Source organism: Chlorocebus sabaeus, chromosome 4 (genome assembly GCF_047675955.1).
Source record: "Chlorocebus sabaeus isolate Y175 chromosome 4, mChlSab1.0.hap1, whole genome shotgun sequence".
Taxonomy (NCBI): Eukaryota; Metazoa; Chordata; class Mammalia; order Primates; family Cercopithecidae; genus Chlorocebus; species Chlorocebus sabaeus.
The window spans coordinates 27,235,345-27,256,610 of NC_132907.1; positions in this window are offsets into that span (position 1 = coordinate 27,235,345).

A 21,266-nucleotide genomic window follows, 5' to 3' on the forward strand; every position below is an offset into this window, starting at 1 on the left:
TGATGCAAAAAGCCTATTGTGGCATTTGTTTTAATCTCGTTCTCTATACAGGAAGTGACATTTTCTCCAAGAAGAATTAAAAACAAAAAACTGAGAAACCTCCCAGCAACACAACAGAGAGAATAACGATAATCTTTTGTAAAATATCTGGCAGCCAGAAAAAAAAGACGTAGTTTGGTGAAGAGGACACAGACAATGCTCTAGGACTTGAGTATCACACATTCACCACAGAGTTCACAGAGTACCCTGGAAAGACAAAATCAACTGAGTAGCAAGCGAGTGCATTAAAGAACAAGAAAATAAAAAAAAAAAAAAGGGCAAACTACCTCTTAGAAATGAGGCTTCTGAAGCAAGGAGTAAACATCCCCATTCAGATGTCATCAGAGCCCAGGGGACCCAGGACAGAGGCAGGAGCAGGTTAGCTCAGAAAATGTTCTTTGAATTCCACTGGCTGAGGGTGTTTGTCTGCTTAGGTTAGCAGGAACTGGTACCCGGCCATTAGCATTAATGTCTTATCTTTTAGACGTTGTTGTCCCCAGGTATAGATCAAGAACTATCTGATCTTTTAACAAAGTATGTAGTCAACCCATTGTCTCCACACCCTCCTGCCATCTTTCATAAAGTTCTGAGTTGAAGTTCTCTTTGAGTTTTGTTTTTCTGTAAGTAGATTTGGCAAACCCTACTTGGCTTTTAGAATCAAGATTCCAGTGGCCAAAGTAGTAAAACCACTATAATGGGATAACGTTTGTCATTCATCTGTCTATCCCCAGTGCCTAACACAGTGCCTGGCATACATAGGGTGCCCAGTTGTGTGTGTTGTAGTTTTGAACTGATCCCACCTGTTCTATGCAACTTCTTTACTCTCCTGAAACACTTCCACTCCAGGAACGTGGGTCTCCTTGGCAGCCCTTGAGGCTATCTGGTTTATTCTTATGACTTCATTGCTCTTTCTTCCATCTGAAATGATCCCCCTCCACCCCTTTCTCTCTTTCTCTCTCTCTCTGTCTCTCTGTCTCTCTCTCTCTCTCTCTCTCTGTGTATGTGTGTGTGTGTGTGTATATCTATCTACTCCCCAAATGCAATTGTCCTATAAATCCTTGCTCAGGTCTTGCCTCTTCCCAGGATCTACCCTGATGTTTGCCATATTTTCCATCCCCTTTCCTTTTAGGTATAGCCAATGTGCAGCACCACAAGCCCCGGCTCCTGTTTTCCCACGTGGTTCTCACTGTGGTTACACACAGCCTGTAGGATATTATAGAATACCCATCATTCTGGAAGTCAGCAGACCTGGGGTTTAGTTTCAGCTCTTCCTCCAATTAGCGATTCAGCTGGGAGATCATGTTTCCTTCCATACGACCCTTTCCTCCTTTGTTAAATAACACAACTGATGCTTTAAAGTTGCTTTCCCTATTGTAAGGTTTGCAAAAGCAGGAGCTATGTCGTTTACTGATTTTTAAAAAAATAATAGTATCTATGCATTTGACAGATGCTCCATAATATTTGTAAAATTATGATTGTGATCAACTGAAATTAAACTCCTGATTCCCAATTTCAAGCAAGGGTTTGTACATTCAGTGCTGCAAAACTGGAGAACAGCTGCGGTAAGTATGTAGGTGGAGGAGGCAGGGCACTTGTGTGGCCAGAGCCGGGTGGCCGGGCTTCTGGCTCTGGGCCTGCCATTTTCCACCTTCCTCACTTATTTACTTTACCCCTCTGGCCTCAGCTTCTTGTCCTAAAGCCAGTTGGTTGAAGGTGATAATTACTCCCATTTTAGTTTCCTAAAAGTAGCACATTTTCTAGTTTTTGGAAACTTTCTTCTTCCAGATCTCATTCAGCATCCATATCTTTCAGAAACCAGAAGCCACACGATCTTGAAGGCAAATGTTGCCTTGGAGATCATGGGATATACTTAGAGATACCAGCACTGTTCAACCCAGTGCCCCTGGGGAAGTTGCAGAGTGACCGGAAATTCAAGGGAGCAACTGAAAGGGAAATGGGGCTGGGGGGAAGAGGCAGGAACAAAACCAGCTGCTCAGTAAGTTCCTCAGTAGTCAGGACTGAAACACGCTGTGCTGGTAGCTAAAAGGAAGGTGACAAGAAACCTGAGAACAGGGAACTTAATTATCACTAAAGCTTCCAGAGACACCTCTACCTTCTCAGGTTTTCCTCCAGCATTGATGACGCAGCTTAACACTAACAGCACCAGTATTGTGTGCTTCATTTGTGTCTGGCCAGAAGGTAATTCAGAAAACTGGATTCTTTGTTTTCCCATAAAACTTACGCTTCCTTATGGGTTGAATCAATATAGGAGAAAAACAGAGAATTTGAATATAAAATATAAAAACTTATTAAGAAAACAACGTGAGATGTAGATTGTGCTCAGTTCTTTTCCTATTTGGTGCAAAGTGTAACCATTTCCCAATGAAGCCCCAATCTTTTGCTAACTCATTGATCAACACAGACATTCTTATGTCCATTCAGCAGACCTTTTTCTCAGTACTCATCATGTATCATACACTCTCCTAAGTACGAGGGAGAGCAAGATTAAAAAGTCTTAGTTGTGACCTTATAGGTTCTTACAGTCTAATGAGGAAATAGAGGAACAGACAGGTAATTAGTATATATTTTGATAAGAAACACAGTAAAACTTCTGTAGTCTCAGCTCAGGCCCTTGCATGTTTCTTTCATAGCATGCAAGTTATTTTATTATTTTATTTGTATAGCTACTTTGCTCTGTCTCTCCAATTAAACTGTAAATACTATATGGGGAGGGATCTTGTCTGATATTCCCACTTTTATATATCTCACACCTAGCCCAGTGCCTGGCAGTAGTAAATGCTCAACAGTGTTAAATGTACGAATGAATTGGCTTGTTCTGGAATTCAGTTGTTGAGAAAGGAAGTCAAGAAGTATGGCTATTTTAATGTACAGCACAAACTAGAAGACTTTGAAAACTGGAATCATTATGAAATAAAATCTAAAATTTAAAATTATAGGAGGCATGCATCTAGATTATAATTATAGAGGACATACATCAAAATGATATTATACGTCTATCTCTGGATAACAAATTATCTCTTTTTTTTTTTTTTTTTTTTTAAAAAAAAAAAGAAGGCTCAAAATAAAAGCTTGGAATAGAGATGCCTAAGGGAAGAAAGGGGAAGACCATGATACAGACTTTGAGATTTTACTACAAGCCTGACACCTTGACCAGTTGCCTGGCTAAATGCATTTCAGGGCAGTGGATTATACGTTCTGAGAGAGGAAGGAAGTCTTTACAGTTCTTTGCCTTCCACCTGTAGAAAGTCTTAACTGGCACCATGTTCATTCACAGCAGGCATTCAGATTTTTCTAGAAGCCCCTCTGCCTCACCCTGCCCTGCCCGTGGGGTTGGGGTGCTGCATGGGAGTCTAACACTGTTCACGCTCTCCTGCTGGAGGGACGCCAAGCCAGTCAGGCCTGTGGCCATGGCCCCTCCGTCAACAGGTGCAATAAGCCTACAAAGCTTCATGGCTGGGAGCATGCTAGGGTGAGGACAAGCTGATGTGCTGGCAGAGAGGCTTTAACAAATGTGTCGGTTAGGAGCTATCCTGCTTACAACCTCCGTAGAGCAAGAAAAAACAGAGCTTCTCACTCACTCCAAGTACAGAAATCTTGTGAATGAGGCAGAGTTTCTGCCCTGCAACCAGTGATTCTCCTTCCCTGGAGGTTGCCCAGAGCAGAAGAGAGGCCAGAAGTCCAGTAAGCCAGAGGGTGGGGAGATCACAGTCACCACTTATATGGGAATCTGATGCTTCCATTTTACTCTGGCACAAACAAGAGAACAAGGCAGGGGAAGAAGGAGGGATCAGAAAAATCACGGTCAGAACTCCAAACCAGATATTCTGTGGGTTCACGGAAAGCCTGTAGCTCTGCTATTCTTGCTGGTGGTACTAGAAGCTCTCAGGGCTTGGGCAATTTGAACACAGGCCCTAAGAGATTCCATGCATCCTCATTCCTCATGGCAGAAGGAGGATCCTGGGATTACACATTTGGAGCATGTGTATTCTCTAGAGTGAACAGATAAAATCTAGCTTATTATGGCACAGAAATTTTAGGATTCAAGAAAAGTGTTCTTTGTCTTAAATAAAAATTGTTGACAGATTTGAAATTCGTGGCTACAGATAAACATAGGACAGAAAGGTCAAAGGCAATTTTAGAAATCCAAGAATCGAAATATCAAATTTAATTCCTTTAAAATGTCTCATGCTTTTCTTACTCAGAGTTCCTCCCAGTTGAAACTTGAACATTTGCTGACAAAATATGAACCCTGGCTAATCTAGATTGAACAATTATATACATAATATCAAATGTTAATAAAGCTGGAATAGTACTCCTTCAAGATGTCCTATATCATTGCACCAAAAACCTTTGGGTAAGTTATTATGTACATTTTGGTACATAAAACTATTATAAACATTATTATCTTCAAATAATTTCCAATTGTTTCATGGCTCTCAACTCTATTACCACTTCAGTAATACTATGAGTACGAAATTCCAAAAAGCTTTCTTATTGCAAACACCTAGCTATGTTTCTTAATACTTACTAATAATCTTTGAAATTCATGTGTAGGGTCACACCCACCCACAACAGAAGTGAAAGAAACCTACCGGGGCCAAAAAGTAAAGAGTGAAATAAACTAGGGTGATGTATGTGTAATAGAGACATGGGCTACGCTGAAGGAATCTGCCAGTACAAGGAGCTTTGAAACCTGGGTTGTAGTAGCCATGAGGGAGAATGACAGACAGAAACTTTGGCTCACATAAAGTGTATAGAAAGAACCGAGATCTCCAAATACCCTGTAGTTATGAAGGGTTATAGCTACAGTAAAAAAGGGGCTAAAAAAAAAAAATCTGTTCCTTGGAAAAAGAAGCTGGCAAGGAAATATGTCTAAGTTCTTGGCTTGAGGTGGGAAAAATTTTTCTGGAAATTAGCAGCCATATGACTACCCATGTACAGAAAAAGGATTCAAATTAATATCACTCTCATAGTCTAGGGAAATGCAATTCAGTAAATTAAATTAAAATATTTTGGGGTCAGTGATGTTCCAGGATACTTGGAAAGAGATAACACAAATTCCTGCTAAAAGAATGCATCTCAGCCTAGGCGTTTCAGAATTTGTGTTTATAAAAACAGCCAAACATGAGGTCCTAGTCACATTGGTCAAGAAGAAAAAAGATATAAATATTATCAGAAACAACAGAAAGCAGAGCTAGACACCCCTCTGTTTGATATTGGAATTATTAAGCACTAAGAAAAAGTGTGATTAAAGTGTTTTCAGAAATATAGAAATTGGAAACATCAGTGTAGAACATGGTACTCTCAGACATGACCAGTCAGATTTGAGAAAAAATAAAAAAGGACTCCTAGAAATAAAAAAAAAAATGTGATCTTCAACACATACATCTAAACAGAAGATTAGATAAAGCTAAAGAGATAATAAGTGAACTGGGAGATAGAGCACAAGATATTGAAACAAATGTAGGAGAGACAAAGAGATGAAAAATATAAAAGAAAAAGAGAATGAGAAGCTCCAACTTATGCCTATTTGAATTTAAACCAGCCAAAGATTAAAGATAATGAAAAAGATGCAATATTAGAAAGTAAAATAGTTGAAAAATGTCTAAAATTGATGAAACACACAAGATGCAAACAATTAGATGTACGAATTAAGAAAAAACCACTTCTAAAAACATTGTAATATAACCACATAACATTAAAGATGAAGAAGAAACCTTAACAGCAGTCAGAGAAAAACAAGAGTTGACCTACAATAAAACAAAAATTAAATTGATAGCAGACCTCAACAGAAACAATATAAAGCAAACATTGGTTTATAATAACTTCAAAGGGATGAAAGAAAATAACCGCCCTCTGCAAATTATATATGGTGATAAACAAATACTCAAAAACAGAGGTAGAATAAAAGGTATACAGCTTGGGAAAGAAAAAATAATACTGTTTGTTCATAGATGATATGATTATCTATGTAGAAAATCTTAAAGAGTAGACAAGAAATGTTCTAGAACTAATAAGTGATTATAGTAAGGTTGTAGGATATGTGGCTAACATACAAAAAATCAATCACTTTTCTATACACTAGCAATAAATAAGAGAAATTTGAAATTAAAAATGTATTACCATTTACAGTGGTTCTTGCCAAAATAAAATATTTAGGTAAAAATCTAACAAAATACATATAATATCTATATCAAAAAACCCCACAAAACTCAGATGAAATAAAGAAATAAAAAGTGAGATGTCCCATGTTTATGGTTAGCAAGATTCAATATTGTCAAGATGTCAAGTGTTTCCAACTTGATTTATAGATTCCCAGCCAAAATCTCAGCAAGTTATCTTATGACTATCAATAAATGGATTCTAAACATTATATGGAGAGGCAAAATACCCTAAAAGCCAACTCAGTATTGAAAGAGAAGAACAAAGTCAGAGAATTAAATTTACCTAACTTCAAGGTTTACTAGAAGTCTACAGTAATCAAGACAGTGTGGTATTGGCAAAAGAATAAACAAATAGATCAATGGAACAGAATAGAAAACTCAGAAATAGACTCACGTAAATATAGTCAACTGGTCTTTGACAAAGGAACAAAGGCAATACAATGGAGAAAAGAGAGTCTTTTCAACAAATGGTGTTGGAACAGCTGGACATCTACATGCAGAAAAAAAGTCTAGACACAAACCTTACGCCCTTCACAAAAATTAATTAAACATGTATCAGAGACCTGAATATCAAAGGCAAAACTATAGAACTTTTAGAAGATAACGTAGGAGAAAATCTAGATAAACTTGAGAATGGTGAAGACTTTTTAGATACAACATCAAAAACATAGTCCCTTAAAATGAATGATTCACATCTTGTCTGACAACATTCGTGAAGCATCTGACTGGAAACTAAACCTTGGACAACACTGCTTTAGAGTAACTACATGCCCCTTGACTGTACCTGCCAGCAGAAACAGCCAAGGTATGCTGTCTACCTCACTTCTGTACTGCAACTCTGATTAGTGGTGCTTCTGTTTGGTGGAAACTAAATCATATCCAGAACATTAGCTGCAAGAGTCTGGAAAACATTTTAGCATTCTAGCCCTTGTACATTAAAAAATTTTGCAATAGAGGCTGAACATCATTCTTCCATGTCTACCACAGAGGTGACCAGAGTTAAAGTGTCCCAAGGTCCTTGTATTGCTCAGAAACAAAGTAGAACTAGTGAATAGTTTTACATTTTAATTTAAATGTATATATTAACATTTTAAGGCCAACTATTAAAAGTAGCAAAGTACATATCTTCTATAAACATATGTGAAAAAAATGAAAAAAAATCACTCCTAAAAATGTTTAGAAAGAAGAAATAAAAGAAACATAATAAAGGGAAGAAAATAGTTCAAACTAAACGGTAGGAAAAAACTTTAGTAATTTACTTTAAATATACAAAATCTAAATCCAGGTGTAAAAGACAGAACTTAACATATTGTGTTAAATTTTTTAAAAAGAAACTTCTGGTTTTTATTTTCACTAGAAGTAAATCTAAAATATAAGTTCACAGGAAGACTGAATGTAAAAGCAGAGCTTATTGCCAAGAAAATGGATCAAGAAATTGTGGTATAATCAGGTAACATGGTATTGGGTATTGTACAGCAGTGAAAATAATTAAGTATAGAAAACAGTGTAGGTGATTCTCAGTAACATGAAATTGAGTGAAAAAGCAACCCCCTCAAAACAACATAGAACATTATATATATAATATATATAGATTTATATATATATATTTTGAGACAGAGTCTTGCTCTGTTGCCCAGGCTGGAGTGCAATGGTGTGATCTTGGCTCACTGCAACCTCCACCTGCCAGGCTCAAGCAATTCTCCTGCCTCAGCCTCCTGAGTAGCTAGGACTACAGGTGTTCACCACCATGCCTGGCTAATTTTTGTACTTTTAGTAGAGATGGGGTTTCACCATGTTGACCAGGCTGGTCTCGAACTCCTGACCTCATGATCCACCTGCCTCAGCCTCCCAAAGTGCTGGGATTACAATCACCACGTCTGGCCTCAATATAAAGGTATTTTTTATGAAACTAAAAAATATATATTGTTTGGGCACACAAATATATGAAGTGAACTTAAAAGTTGATTAAAAAAAAAAAACCAAACAAATATATAAAGTGAACCTGAAAGCAAAACAAATACAAACACACCAAAGAAATGATAAACACAAAATTTAGGACAACTACTGCCTCTGAAGGGGAACCAGAAGTGTGACATATAGAAGGAGCTCACAAATAAATTATTGGCAATGTTCTATGTATTGGGAGTTGGTTCATGGGAGTGTATAATATAAACATACAAATGAACAAATAGACAAACAAATGGAATAAAGTATGGTCATGGATAGATAAATAAATGCAGTGCATACTGCACCAAGGACTTTGATTAATCCAACTCTATACAATTGGCCTTCATTTAAAAAAAATATTAAATACATTTGGGTAAAATTTAATGACATCTGGTATAGTTTGTTGATAAAATTCCTGGTATCTTCATGGCAAAGGCGTTAGTAGGCATTATAACAATAGGTTAAATCCACCAGGAAAGTATTATAATTCTTAACCTCTATCCACCCAATAATACAGCTTGAGAGAATACAAGGAAACATTTGACACAATTATAAGGAGAGATTAATTACTAGCAAAATGGAAGAATTTTAATATATTGGTTGAATAAGTAGGCAAAAACTTACTAAAGGATGTAAGTTTCAGTAGCACAATTAACATGTTTGGCATGATGGAAATAATGTAGAACCCTGCAACCAGCAAATTTTGAATGAATCTTCTTTTAAAAGGCACATTGAGTATGTATAAAGACTGACCACATACTAAGCCCTTAAAGCAAGTCTCAATCAGTGTCAAAGTATTTGTATTATAGAAATCATATTATCGAATTCTAGTATAATTAAGTAAAATATTTAAAAAAACACAAGAAGTTTACTGCAAAAAAGTCCAAATGTGGAATTTTAATGGGAGACGATTCTAATAATTAACTTGTCCATGCTATGGTTTGCATTATCCCCTCCAAAACTCATGAAATTTGATTACCATTGCAGTGGTGTTGGGAGGCGGGACATTTAAGAGATGATCGGGGCATACAGACTCTACTCTCATGGGTGGGATTAATGCCATTATAAAAGGGTGAGTTTGGCGCCTTTTGCCTCTTTGCCCTTCCACCATGTGATAAAGCAGCAAGAAGATACTTGTTAACTACTGGTGCTTTGATCTTGGACTTTCCAGTCTCCAGAATTGTGAGAAAATAAATTTCTCTTCTTCGTAAGTTACCCAATTTCAGGTATTCGTTATAGCACCAGCAAACAAACTAAAACAATCCACGAAAGCATTCAGGGTGAAGTTACAAAAATTTTTAAACTTAGCAATTAAAATACTTCATATACAAATCTGTAGGAATCAGTTAAAGTGATCATCAAAAAGAAACTTAGAAGTTACAAAAATTTTTAAACTTAGCAATTAAAATACTTCATATACAAATCTGTAGGAATCAGTTAAAGTGATCACCAAAAGGAAACTTAGAGGTAAAAATGCTTAATATTAGAAAATTGTTGTTACGATAACTCGAGAATTAGAGGAGTCACAATATATCAAACCCAGGATGTCAAAGGAAGGCAGTAATAAAGACTTGAGAAGAAATTAATGAGATAGGAAATGATATTCAGGATTAATAAATGCCAAAGCTGATTCTTTGACAGAGGAAAAAAGAGAAGTCACAAATAAATTAGGCATGAAAAGAGGACATAACAATTGAGACGGCAAAGATTTTAAAATACGAGAGATTTCTCTGACAATATTTATGCCAATAAATTCCAAAATCCTTAATATAATTGACTTTTAAAGAAAAATGTAAGTATGAAACAGAGTCAAAAGCAAACCTTAATATTCCTATAGCCATTTGAAACATTTAAACAACAGTTAAAATTTTTCCTAATAACAAAAAATTTGGTTTAGAAGATTTTGTCAGAAAGATTTATCAAACATTCAGATAAATGTTGATTCTAGTCTTACACAAACCAATCTACACAATTCAACATCCTTTGCTGTAGATGTGGTCTTGTGACTTTGTTTTTGCCATTGAAATGTGGGTGGTTGTAATGTACAATGCCACTTCCAGGCCTGGACTTTAGAAACTTCCCATGTTATCTTCTACACGGTCTCTCTTGCCTTTTCTGAGAGCTGGATGCAGAGTAAGTGGCAGAGTACTTCCAGGACTTAGTGGATGGTACAGACATAAAAAGGAGTGTGTCCCAGAATGACCATATAGAACGATGTCCTTAAACGAAGAACTGATTAACTTTTGCATCAGTGAGAGATAAACTTTTATGAGATTAAGCTACTAAGGTTTGAGGTTTCTATATTACAGAAGTTAATATTAGTTATTCTAGCTTGTGCAATACCCAAACTAGACAAATATAAGAAAAGAAAATTGCATGCCAATTTCATTGAAGATCATAAGTGCAAAAAAATGAAATAAAATAAAGGCAACCAGTTCTCTTACATTTTATTTAATTCACTAGTTCAGGTCTCCTGAGTTTATATAGACACTTTAAGTACAGTATTATCTAAATCTATTTGGTGTATTTCAAATAGATAGAAGTTTAGATAGAGAATATGTAAAAATCTATGATAATTCACAAATAATCAGAATTAACCAAGACTTCAATAAAACTATTGGCTATAAGATAAAAGTTAATTGCACTGTCATCAACAGCAAACATCTAGGAATATACATATACAGATATATATATATACACACACACAGACACACACACACACGTTATTTATAATATAATATAATGTACCCAGAATACAGAAAATAACAAAAAGTGCATGGCTTTGGTAGTTGAATTATTATTCAGTAAATATTCACTCTCTTCTCCTTGCCCATGGGAGAAACATACAAGAAACATACACTTTCTTGTATGTTTGTTTTGGGCTTGGCCATGTAACTTACATGTTTTGAGTAGAGGCTTTAAAGAGGCATTGAAAGTTTTCAACAGTTCTCTTGTTCTCCTACATTCTTCCATGAGAACAGCATGCCTCAAATAGGAAATACTCCTTTAACTTGGATTCGCAAATGAGAAGATACATGAAATAACCTAAACTCAACCCAAAACCTACACCTGAGCTGACCTCAAAACATGAGAGAGAAATAAATGTTGGTGTAAACCACCAAGATATCAGGGTTGTTTGTTATACAGTATTATTACTGCAAACACTGACTAACAGATGACTTTACAAGGAAAAATGTAAACATTTTTCAACAACACAGTATTAGGGCTGTATAATTCCTATGTTAGCTCCAGGAATGATTCTGCCAACCCTGCTTGGATTACATACACACCAATCATTGTGTCTAGAGAAAGGAAATAATCATGTTTGGTAAAGTTAGTGTTCTGGGGTAAACTCCTACCCAAACCAAATAAAATTTGGGAAAATTTGCCAGAAGACAAGAGAAAAATGAGATTAGAAAACATGTGGGGCAGACAAAACTCTAGCTATCAGAAACCACTTACATCATTGAATTTTTCTCTATCAAATAATTTATTGGGGCCTAGTAAACTTCAAAATAATAATAAGCATTTAAACAAATGATGTTTTTTTCTCAGAGAGCCTATGGGAGTTTTCTTATCTTTCAGCACTTTCTTCTATTTTACTTAGCAAAAAGTTAATGAAGGAGATGAGATTTCAAGATTACAAAAAAGAGAAAGAGAACTACATGATGTAATATATCATCTCTTTTGAAATTTGATACTATGGAATGTGGTGGCTTCTATTTTGTCAGTGCTTTTCAATTAATTATGTTTAGATTACAAGTACTCACTAGATAGACTTGATGCATTTCCTCATGAATTTACAAATATAATCAAATTGTTAAGCAAAAGTGTGCTTCTAATGTGGCTAATAAATAAAGCTTTATTATAAAAATGAAGGAAGCAGGCCGGGCACAGTGGCTCATACCTGTAATCCCAGCACTTTGAGAGGCCGAGGCGAGTTAGTCACTTGAGGCCAGGAGTTTGAGACCAACCTGGCCAACATAGTGAAACCTCATCTCTACTAAAAATACAAAAATTAGCTGGGTGTGGTGGTGGGCGCCTGTAATCCTAGCTACTTGGGAAGCTGAGGAAGGAGAATCACTTGAACCTAGGAGGTAGAGGTTGCAGTGAGCCGAGATCATGCCATTGCCCTCCAGCCTGAATGACAAGAGCGAAACTCTGTCTTAAAAAAGAAAAAAAAAAAAAAAAAAAGAAGGAAGCAAATTTACTGTTTGACTGCCTTTGAACTGGTGTCCAAGAAGATGTAAAACAGGAGGAATACATAGAATGTTACCATATGTAACTTCTTCAGGTTAGCCAAGAAAAGTTATGATTATATTTTTATGAAACGCAAAAGGAAAAACATGAAATTATACTTGAAGACATGGGACATGTAGGGACTTGATTTTGTCCAGAAGGACCCTGACTAATATACTCTGTAGGTCAAGATTACAGTCCTATTCTTGGTAGTGTCCAAAAACCAGCCGATATGGTGGCAAGACAGGTTAAGGGACCAGCATTATCTTACTTAGTACTTTGGTTCTAAGCAGTGTGTTATTCCAAGTCTGAGATTTCTAATGGATGTATTACAATAGCTTACAAATTTGCCACAGGAAATCGTTATTGTTGTTGCTTTTATTTTTATCTGTTTTGTTGCAAAATAAAATAAAGAGACAGCAAATCACATACATGATAAACATTCATCTTAAGTTACAAAACAAACACCTTTTTAAGCACTCACAAAGGTCAAAAAAGTAGAGTTTTGCCAGTCACCCCAAAAGCCTCGTGGTCATGCTACAGAGATAAAACTGATTCTTTACCCACAATTTGGCCTGGATATTGAGAGTAATGTTGGGTATGAAACACATAAAGAGGGTATGAAAAGATGTATTACTCATATCATGAGGCTTTCTGGGAAGAGCAAGGCAGGTTTCCTAGCAGGTCTGAAAATGGCATGTATGGTTACAACTTCCTGCTGGTGGCAAAGGAAGAGCTTGTGGGCTCTCTTATTGGCGTGTCCAGATGTGGGGCAGAATGGGGAGCAGGGGCTGGGGGACTTGAAAGTTGTCAGCAGGCAAACATCAAAAATAGAGTCGGTTTGTTTATTTAATTAATTAATTAATTAATTAATTTTTGAGACGAGATTTGCTCTTGTTGCCCAGGCTGGAGCGCAATGGCGCAATCTCGGCTCACCACAACTTCCGCCTCCCGGGTTCAAGCGATTCTCCTGCCTCAGCTTCCCGAGTAGCTGGGATTACAGGCACATACCACCACACTTGGCTAATTTTGTATTTTTAGTAGAGACGGGGTTTCTCCATGTTGGTCCGGCTGGTGTCAAACTCCCGACCTCAGGTGAGCTGCCCCCCTCGGCCTCTCCAAGTGCTGGGACTACAGGCTGTGAGCCCCCGCGCCCCACCGAGCCTCTTTGTTAGACCTCTCCGTGTATTCTTTTTCAAAGACAGCTCCTTCCTTACCGCCCAAAAGTAAATCACATTCTTGCATTTTTTTTGAAATTTTTTTTATCATGTGAGTATGCATTCCTAAACATTATCGTGTAGACTCACCCATTTAAAAAAAATTTCATGTGTATTTTAAATCTTTTTAAATCTACACTTTCTCCCTCTCTTTCTTTTCTTTCAATATTTCTGTGAAGGAACTGGAGTATTTGACTTCTACAGTTTTCCACAGTCAGGATTTTGTGACTGTGTATTTATGGTTTCATACAACATGTTTCTCTATTCTCCGCTTTTCCTGCAAACTGGCAACTGGATCCTGAGGACTGATCAGACTCGAGTCCGTCTCTTTTGTACCATTTGAGGGAGATAGGTTAAATCTGTGACAGAGGCTTGGAAGGATTCAGCAAATGCAGCATGAAGCAACAAGTTATGAGAGGTAGTGTCATGATAAAAAGAACACTTGAAATTGTCATGTTCTCAAGCCTTTCCATCACCCCCGGGTCCCTTCTGCCATCTCCTGCATAGATTTTGAGATCGTGCAGGTCTTATTACTGTCAGCTTGTATTGTGTCATCCGATTGCATTTTGTGGCTTTGGGGATGCCTTGTTGCATAGTTGTGTTGTATCTCTAGCTGCTCTGTTTTTATGTGAGTATTCAGAGAGATTTAAAACCTTTGTAGCCACTGCCATCCTCTTTCTAGAATTTCCCCCAAGATATTGTTTTCAATAGACTCTTGATGTTAAAAACCCTAAGACCAATTTTTAAAAACATCTAAAAATGTACAATGTTGGAATTATAATGAATAATATTTGTCCAGCTTCCCCTGAAAACTTCCTGAATTCAGTAGTTTGAAAAAAATCATTCAGAATATTTATACAATCAATATTTAACACCTTCCCTAACATTTTGTATTTTATTGCTTGCCATTTTTATATAGCACACAAAATGTGATATGTCTTTCCACTAAGTTGCAAATACATTTCCTCATGTCCCCTTCTTCTTCCAGTTTACTGCATTATGCTTTATAATGCTCATTTTCTGAATGCGTGCTGATTTGAAGAAGGGCTGAGTAACACTTCTCAAAGGGACCCTCAGTGTTTATCAGAGGAATAGGCTCACAGTCCTAGTTTTGGTAAGGGAAATAATACAGTTCTATTTTGTGTTGAGTGGACTGTCAATATGATGAAAAAGAAATACTAAATGCACCCTTGGTTAGGTAATGGTGGAAGGGTGGAGCATTTGTAAACCTTCCATATTATATACCTGATCTCACAGACCTAGAATATATGAGACACACTGAGGATGCTATTGTGTTTGTAGATTTGTAGAGGCTCAGAGACCTTGAAGTGCTGATAAAACTTCACTTTGCTTCATTTCCTTTGATTTTGCTTCTCTTCTTTTGAAAATAAAAAAGCCAATGAAGCCGCAAAATACAAACAACTAAGCTTTCAACGAAAGACGTAATTTAATGATCTTTCCAACTTGGCAGGCAGAATAAAGGCTTTCAAATAAACAAAGATCCTGCAAAAATATTTGCTTGTCAATAGCATCCTTGGTCAGGATCTGAGGAGTTGAAAAATAAGCACTGGAATATTTTGAGTGCCCTGGGATCCAGTGGTATCTTTTGAACATGTATATAATGACTTGCTTTCAGAGGCAAGGGGCATTGGGTGATGTGTTTGTTTCCTAGGGGCCATAACAAAAGTACCACAAACTGTGTAGCTTACTATAACAGAAATTAATTTTCTCACAGCTCTAGAGGCTGGAGGTCCAAAATCAATGTGTTGGCAGAATTGGTTTCTTCTGGAGGCTCTGAGGAAGACTCTGGTCTAAACCGCTCTCCTAGTTTCTGCTGGTTACCAGCAGTCCTTGGTATTCCTTGGAGCGTAGCTGCATCACTCTCATATCTGACTGTGTTGCCATGTAGCCTTCTTTCTGCACGGTCTTTCTGTATGTCATCTCCTCTTCTTATAAACGCAGTAATCATTGAATTTGGGGCCCATCTAATGCAGTATGCCTTCAACATTAATTTCATTTGCAAAGAACCTATTTCCAAATAGATTGAATTCTGAGGTTCCAGGTGGTCATGTATTTTGGGGAGGTACTAATCAATCCCCTTTAGATAACTTCCACATTCTAACCAGATTCTGAAATTTTTAGCCTTTGCAAAAATCTACCAGTGGTGGTTGTGTCTTTATTATGACAAAACGAATCGTGTTTAGCCTTTTTCATATCTTATCCTTGCCTTAATTTTACTTTTATTTGTTACATTTGAAGGTTGTATTTTTTTTTCTGTTCATCTGCTTTCTATATATTTCTGTCCCCCTTAAGGAATTAAAAATAGATCTCCTAATCAGAATTCTGAATGACACATTAATGAAAATGTACAGGTTCCTGTTCTCATAGATCCACTGTTTAACACTATTTTTGCCTTCCTACCTCCATAGAAAGCCTGCCAGTGGCAACAATTTTCATGGTACTAAGAAAAATGTTGAAACTGGCAAATCTTAAGTGCTGGAAAAAAAAAAAAATCAACATTGGCCTTTTGGAACAGAATTTTATATATAAGTATTCTGACCTGGGAAAATTTCAAGAGATACTATATTGGTCTATTCCTTTTTATACAAGGTATCATTTTATTAGGAATTCATTTTTACAATTTTTCCCCAAAGCCAAAGATACTCCAAAGTATTAAACGATTGTAATCTAGGACCTTAGTTCCTGCCACCTGACAGCATACTCAAAAAATATCCACAAATTATTTGTGTTGAAAATGGCCACTCAACCTCTTCAATGAAATTGTTAAACCCAACTTAGCTTTATGCTCCAGTCCTCTAAGGATGGCCCTTGTGTTTTTGTTTGTTTGTTTGCTTGTTTTGTTCCCTTTTCTAAATTACTAGAGTTAACTTTTGAGTACTGTCGGGAAGAAGATGGGGCAGGAAATTAGAAGACCCAGGGCTTTAGATAAAGAAGGAAATCTGTATGTGTGTGAGAGAAAGTCAGCAAGACTATGAGAATCTACGTAACTGTGAATGTTCACTCTGTTTCACATGCTCTACTTTCCACAGACCTCCCTGTTCCACAGAACTTGGTTTTGGTGTGTTCACAAATCCCTAATTAGGAGGTAAGCCTCTATCAGTTAGGATTGGGCTCAACTGAATGTAACAGAAGAAATGGTGATTATTTAAATAAGGCAGGAGTTTATATAGCTCTCTCTTAAGGGAATTTGCAGGAGGCAGCTCAGTGCTGCTATGTCAGCAACATGATGTTGCCAGGGACCCCACTTCTTTCTGTCTCTACCAGAGTTTGTTCATGACTGAGCTCTGGTAGAGCTCCTTTCTGGTTAGGAGACTTTCTGGGAACACCACTCAAACATGCTTCCGCCTCATTGACGGGAGCTTGGTCACATTGTCACACCATGGTATGAGCCTTGGAAATGTAGTCTAAGTTGGGTAGCAACTTAGTTAAGGAGGTTGAGCAGTTAAGGGGGTTGCATGATAAAATAATATATACCCAGGGTTTAGAGAGCAAGATGGCCGAATAGGAACAGCTCCAGTCTCCAGCTGCCAGCACGAGCGACACAGAAGACAGGTGATTTCTGCATTATCAACTGAGGTACTGGGTTCATCTCACTAGGGAATGCCGGACAATCGGTGCTGGTCAGCTGTTGCAGCCTGACCAGACCAGCGAGAGCTGAAGCAAGGGGAGGCATCACCTCACCTGGGAAGCGCAAGGGGGAAGGGAATCCCTTTTCCTAGCCAGGGGAACTGAGACACACAACACCTGGAAAATTGGGTAACTCCCACCCCAATACTGCGCTTTAAGCAAACAGGCACACCAGGAGATTATATCCCACACCTGGCCAGGAGGGTTCCACACCTACGCAGCCTTCCTCATTGCTAGCACAGCAGTCTGTGATCTAACCACAAGGCAGCAATGAGGCTGGGGGAGGGGTGCCCGCCATTGCTGAGGCTTAAGTAGGTAAACAAAGCCCTGGGAAGATCGAACTGGGTGGAGCTCACAGCAGTGCAAGGAGACCTGCCAGTGTCTGTAGACTCCACCTCTGGGGACAGGGCACAGCTAAAGGACAACAACAACAACAACAACAACAACAACAAAAAGCAGCAGAAACCTCTGCAGATGCAAGCGACTCTGTATGACAGCTTTGAAGAGAGCAGTGGATCTCCCAACACGGAGGTTGAGATCTGAGAACGGACAGACTGCCTGCTCAAGTGGGTCCCTGACCCCTGAGTAGCCTAACTGGGAGACATTCTCCACTAGGGGCAGACCGACACCCCACATCTCACACGGTGGAGTACACCCCTGAGAGGAAGCTTCCAAAGCAAGGATCAGACAGGTACACTCGCTGTTCAGCCGTATTCTATCTTCTGCAGCCTCTGCTGCTGACACCCAGGCAAACAGGGTCTGGAGTCGACCTCAAGCAATCTCCAACAGACCTACAGCTGAGGGTTCTGACTGTTAGAAGGAAAACTAACAAACAGGAAGGACACCCACACCAAAACCCCATCAGTACATCACCATCATCAAAGACCAGAGGCAGATAAAACCACAAAGATGGGGAAAAAGCAGGGCAGAAAAGCTGGAAATTCAAAAAATAAGAGCGCATCTCCCCCTCCAAAATAACGCAGCTCATCACCAGCAACAGATCAAACCTGGATGGAGAATAACTTTCACGAGATGAGAGAAGAAGGCTTCAGTCCATCAAACTTCTCAGAGCTAAAGGAGGAATTACGTACCCAGCGCAAAGAAACTAAAAACCTTGAAAAAAGAGTGGAAGAATTGATAACCAGAATAATTAATGCAGAGAAGGCCATAAACGAATGGGCAGAGATGAAAATCATGACACGAGAAATACGTGACAAATGCACAAGCTTCAGTAACCGACTCGATCAACTGGAAGAAAGAGTATCAGCGATTGAGGATCAAATGAATGAAATGAAGCGAGAAGAGAAATCGAAAGAAAAAAGAAGAAAAAGAAATGAACAAAGCCTGCAAGAAGTATGGAATTATGTAAAAAGACCAAATCTACGTCTGATTGGGGTGCCTGAAAGTGAGGGGGAAAATCGAACGAAGTTGGAAAACACTCTTCAGGATATCATCCAGGAGTACTTCCCCAACCTAGTAGGGCAGGCCAACATTCAAATTCAGGAAATACAGAGAACGCCACAAAGACACTCCTTGAGAAGAGCAACTCCAAGACACGTAATTGCCAGATTCACCAAAGTTGAAATGAAGGAAAAAATCTTAAGGGCAGCCAGAGAGAAAGGTCGGGTTACCCACAAAGGGAAGTCCATCAGACTAACAGCAGATCTCTCGGCAGAAACTCTACAAGCCAGAAGAGAGTGGGGGCCAATATTCAACATTCTTAAAGAAAAGAATTTTAAACCCAGAATTTCATATCCAGCCAAACTAAGTTTCATAAGTGAAGGAGAAATAAAATCCTTTACAGATAAGTAAATGCTTAGAGATTTTGTCACCACCAGGCCTGCCTTACAAGAGGCCCTGAAGGAAGCACTAAACATGGAAAGGAACAACCGGTACCAGCCGTTGCAAAAACATGCCAAAATGTAAAGACCATCGAGGCTAGGAAGAAACTGCATCAACTAACGAGCAAAATAACCAGTTATCATAATGGCAGGATCAAGTTCACACATAACAATCTTAACCTTAAATGTAAATGGACTAAATGCTCCAATTAAAAGACACAGACTGGCAAACTGGATAAAGAGTCAAGACCCATCAGTCTGCTGTATTCAGGAGAAACATCTCACATGCAGAGACTTACATAGGCTCAAAATAAAGGGATGGAGGAAGATCTACCAAGCAAATGGAGAATTAAAAAAGCAGGGGTTGCCATACTAGTCTCTGATAAAACAGACTTTAAACCATCAAAGATCAAAAGAGACAAAGAAGGCCATTACATAATGGTAAAGGGATCAATTCAACAGGAAGAGCTAACTATCCTAAATATATACGTACCTAATACAGGAGCACCCAGATTCATAAAGCAAGTCCTTAGAGACTTACAAAGAGACTTAGACTCCCATACAATAATAATGGGAGACTTCAACATCCCACTGTCAACATTAGACAGATCAACGAGACAGAAAGTTAACAAGGATATCCAGGAATTGAACTCATCTCTGCAGCAAGCAGACCTAATAGACATCTACAGAACTCTCCACCCCAAGTCAACAGAATATACATTCTTCTCAGCACCACGTCGCACTTATTCCAAAATTGACCACATAATTGGAAGTAAAGCACTCCTCAGCAAATGTACAAGAACAGAAATTATAACAAACTCTCTCTCAGACCACAGTGCAATCAAACTAGAACTCAGGACTAAGAAACTCAATCAAAACCGCTCAACTACATGGAAACTGAATAACCTGCTCCTGAATGACTACTGGGTACACAATGAAATGAAGGCAGAAATAAAGATGTTTTTTGAAACCAATGAGAACAAAGATACAACATACCAGAATCTCTGGGACACATTTAAAGCCGTGTGTAGAGGGAAATTTATAGCACTAAATGCCCACCAGAGAAAGCTGGAAAGATCTAAAATTGACACTCTAACATCACAATTAAAAGAACTGGAGAAGCAAGAGCAAACACATTCAAAAGCTAGCAGAAGGCAAGAAATAACTAAGATCAGAGCAGAACTGAAGGAGATAGAGACACAAAAAACCCTCCAAAAAATCAATGAATCCAGGAGTTGGTTTTTTGAAAAGATCAACAAAATTGATAGACCACTAGCAAGACTAATAAAGAAGAGAGAAGAATGAAATAGACTCAATAAAAAATGATAAAGGGGATATCACCACCGACTCCACAGAAATACAAACTACCATCAGAGAGTACTATAAACACCTCTACACAAATAAACTAGAAAATCTAGAAGAAATGGATAATTTCCTGGACACTTACACTCTCCCAAGACTAAACTAGGAAGAAGCTGAATCCCTGAATAGACCAATAGCAGGCTCTGAAATTGAGGCAATAATTAATAGCCTACCAACCAAAAAAAGTCCAGGACCAGATGGATTCACAGCCGAATTCTACCAGAGGTACAAGGAGGAGCTGGTACCATTATTTCTGAAACTATTCCAATCAATAGAAAAAGAGGGAATCCTCCCTAACTCATTTTATGAGGCCAAAATCATCCTGATACCAAAGCCTGGCAGAGACACAACAAAAAGAGAGAATTTTAGACCAATATCCCTGATGAACATCAATGCAAAAATCCTCAATAAAATACTGGCAAACCAGATCCAGCAGCACATCAAAAAGCTTATCCACCATGATCAAGTGGGCTTCATCCCTGGGATGCAAGGCTGGTTCAACATACGCAAATCAATAAACATAATCCAGCATATAAACAGAATCAAAGACAAAAACCACATGATTATCTCAATAGATGCAGAAAAGGCCTTTGACAAAATTCAACAGCCCTTCATGCTAAAAACTCTCAATAAATTCAGTATTGATGGAACGTATCTCAAAATAATAAGAGCTATTTATGAAAAACCCACAGCCAATATCATCCTGAATGGGCAAAAACTGGAAGCATTCCCTTTGAAAACTGGCACAAGACAGGGATGCCCTCTCCCACCACTCCTATTCAACATAG